The sequence below is a fragment of the Telmatherina bonti genome (assembly GCF_933228915.1).
Source record: "Telmatherina bonti genome assembly, chromosome: 23".
In the NCBI taxonomy this organism is placed as follows: Eukaryota; Metazoa; Chordata; class Actinopteri; order Atheriniformes; family Telmatherinidae; genus Telmatherina; species Telmatherina bonti.
The window spans coordinates 342,201-346,200 of record NC_136632.1 but is presented as its reverse complement, the minus strand read 5'-3'; positions in this window follow the sequence as shown (position 1 = coordinate 346,200).

The following is a 4,000-nucleotide window of genomic DNA, read 5'->3' as shown; positions in this document are numbered from 1 at the left end:
TTATTTGTGAAGTCACAATGGATTAATCTCAGGATACTTCAAAGATAATCATGGTAAACCAGTTCAGGGTTTCTGACTGGGCGAAACCCAGGAAAAACAAGGATTACTGGAATATTAAACTTCTGACAGTTGTCATATCATCAGTTGCTCGGCAACAAGGGCCTCGAGCACAATGTATGGCTAGATAGGCTGTTTTGTTTCACCAACAGTAAGCTGCCACAGCAGACCAAAACTACGTCGCCGCTGCACAACAAACCCATCAGCCTCAATCAAGACACAACCAGTGTCAGACACACGAAGAGCCTGGTGCATCACGGGATGTCCAGCGTTCTAGTTGAAAGGTTCATTACTGCTACCTTTATGTACATAAACAGGTATGTCCCTTTAAAATGGGAATGTTCCCAGTCTCTTATACGTTGTCATGGTTGATTTGGTAATACATCCACCAGAGGGCAGTGCAGAGTGTTCAACTCTAACATCCAATGTCAGTTTCAGAGACTCAGTAACAGAGAGAACAAAGAGCACAGCACAGAAGATGGAGGTACTCTGTGGCCAACAATACGTCATATCCAATAGACAGGAAGTGATGTAGACCAGCATAGAGGACATCTGGCCTTTTCACCTGCTGTTCATGTTTGTCTTATTCTGGTGAAAAGCGGATCAATTCTGAACACCAAGTTCAAACCAGAAACCAGACTGTTGCTCCATGTTTGGTGGTGCAACAGTCTTAAAGGAAGAGAGTCTGCTATGTGGCTGCTTCTGCTCAAAATTCTCATGATGCAGTCACACAGGAAATCATGATTCCAACCAATCAGCAGACAGCAGTGAGTTCAGCTTTTTAGAGCTGACTTGGGAAGATTAGGAACCAATTGGAAGAATCCCAAAAATGTATGACTACAGGTTCTGATCAGGACCTGTTGGTGGAAGCAGAGCCTTGCAAACAATCCTGTTTGGTGATTAGACTTTGAGGCTTTGTCTTAGTTGATCAGTGGCACACATGGAGGAAGAGGATGGCTTCCTCAGACACTTCTGCTGGATGAGGAGAGACAGGAAGGAACAGTAGAGCAGCAGGAAGTATTAAAGAGCAAGGATCAGGCGAATTGGCTCAGAGTAACAGGTGGTCCGAGGCCAGTGGACCACAACTGTAAGGACAGGACTTATCTGACATGATGGGAAACTTACTAAAGAGGAAATATTAATGAATAATGATAATGAAGGAAGATGTGAGGGGAAAATAACTCTTTAAATTAAACAAATTTACATTTAAAATTAAACATTACATATTTATTTTTAATTAATCTCCATCTAAACGTTCATATAAGAGACTAATGAATAATAGTGTTGCACAGGCAAACATCATAAGATATTGGTTTGGGCCTAATAACTAACCTTAACTAACTTCATGGGAGAGTAAAGATATTATGAATGCAATTGTGTAAATAGTGATGGAAAATAAATGACAGCTTTATTTTCTTATCTACATGCATAGGATGAAATATTTATAACTTTTCGTTCCAGTTATTTTGTTCTAAGAAAAGAAGAAAAGATTTTTTTAAAAAGTTGCTTTTGAGTTTCTAAATAAATCTGGATTTCATTTGAATCTCATCTGATTTTTATAAATTTATCTGAGAAATGGATGATGAACTATTGTAGACAAAAGCCTGAAAATTGTATTTTTATCCTCCTTTTTCCTTTATGTTTGACACCCCCATGATGTTTTTCCTGTTTAAGTTTAATACTGTGTGATTTTCCCATATTTAAATGGAAATGTGCAAGTAAAATGTGAAATGAAATAAACCGATACAAATCATTTCGTCTCCACAGAGTGAAGATTCCATGATAATACCCATGTAGCCACACAGTCAAACATGTCGACCGCTAAGTCTAATGTATGGATTTATTACTTGTCCTCATGAAACGCCATACGTAGCAGACGGACAACTTCAGCTTGCCTGTTCTCTTGCTTTTGTCTCAAAACTGAAGAAGTGTTGCTTCGCATGGCTGTTTATGAATAATGTTGGGGATGTGCTGCGATAAAACTCTCCCCTCCAATGCCTGAGTGATGATTTCTAGCTCTTTTATTTTGAATGAATAAAGTCATTCATGCACAGGACAGTTTATGGGAAAATGTTTTTCTTTTCCTAAATGACAACATGTAAATTACAAAGTTATATTGATGTTAAACTTTCTGTCATTCCAGCTAATAAAAGACTTTAGCAGCGTTTGTTGTACAAAGCACTGTTGTATTGTGTTGCAGTCACACACTCATGCATTAATTTTACATATTTATTTATAAGTTGAGTTATTTATTTACATATTTATTTACAGCTGAGGCATTCTGAACCCCAACTAAATGTCCCCCAAACCCTTTTAAATAATGTAGTTTGATCTGCGAGGAGGACTGACAGAGGTGGCGAGTAGAAAAATTCATGCTTTGTTTGTTGAAGGGAGTGGAGCTGGTTGAGCTGAAACATCTCCAGTTCAGCATGTCCAGTTTGGACTCCTCAGGATTGTTCACTGTGAAGAGAGAGACTCCTATTAAGCTCACAAAAACACAAGTGCAAAGAGAAACTGATTAATGCAATAATACAAATGAGTAAATATGAATAAAACAGAGTAAATATCAAGTATATATTCCTTAAACAGCTGCCACATGACAGGTATAAATGTAAAGTTACAAGACACCACCACAGTGTTGTTGTTGGCAACTATTTTAGTTTCAGTCCTAACTCCAAATATTTTGTATCAGATTTGTATAAAGTCAATGCGAACAATCAAATCAGTAACAAAATTACACCCAGCGACTTTGCAAGTTTTAATTTTTTAAACTGAAGATTTTTTAAAATTTGCATCCGATAGATACATGATCAACCAATCAGAGAAGGCGATTTGACAGATGGATCAGTGGCTGCAGCTCTGCAGGCGTCACTTTCATTCAAACTTTGTATCATCACGGCCGAGCGTCTTTATTTTTTCTTCTCTGCGTCCTAAAGCAAGCAGCTGCTGCTAAAGCAGATCCTCCAGCAGTCCCACGCAGGCCTTGCGTCACGAGGGGGCATACAAGGGTGCTGGCCCTTCAAACTAAATCCCCTAAAAAAATAATATTCAAAATTAGGGAAATGGTCTGTATTTTCCACCACTTCTGACATTTTACTTTATGTAAATGTCGAGCTAAAATTTCAAACAAAACAAATACATTCACTGATTGGTTGGTGCAGGCCAACTACCGAGTTTTGTGTCATAGAACCGGTTGAAGTTGGTTCAGAAGCTAGCTTATTTTTCAGTCTTTTGGTTTAGATCTGTATGCTTTCAAATAAAATGGACATCAGAAAGTGGATAAAAGGAAATGAGTCATGTGGATTTGGAACTTCAAGTTCTGTGCTTGACCAACCAGCTGCTCTGGACAACACAGAGACAGCAGGATCCTCCAAGGAACTTACCGCCAACACAGAGCCCAGACACATCGCTGACGTAGTCATTAAGCCAGACAACCTTGGTAAGGAGGCACCAGTCCAACCAACACTCCACCAGTTCCCAAACAAAAAGCAGCACAAACATGACTGTAATCACTTATTTTTAGCATCTTGGTACAGTGGAAGAGACTCGAGTATTCCATTCTATCAGATACTGTTTTTTGCTATCCGGGCAGTGAGTATGGAGGAAGTGATACTGTACCTCTACCAAGAGGTGGAGCTGAGAGGGGGGCTGTGAGTGTCATGGATGATTGGTGGGTGACTGACATCGAGCGAAATCCGAGCTTTCGGGAGCTAAGAGCTAACCGAGCGTACCTGGAGATAACAGGATCTAACCAGCTAACGGAGGTAAGCGGGCTAAAGGTAAGTTACGTTGTTAACCGGCTAAAAACCGCGGTTGTTCTACGTTCTTCTGACTTGAAGCAGGTGGTCCAGTACCTGTCAATCAAAAGGACATGCCTTTAAATATGCCGAACTTCGAGATTAAATTACTTTTAAACGGGCGAGTTAGAAAAAAATTCACTCCC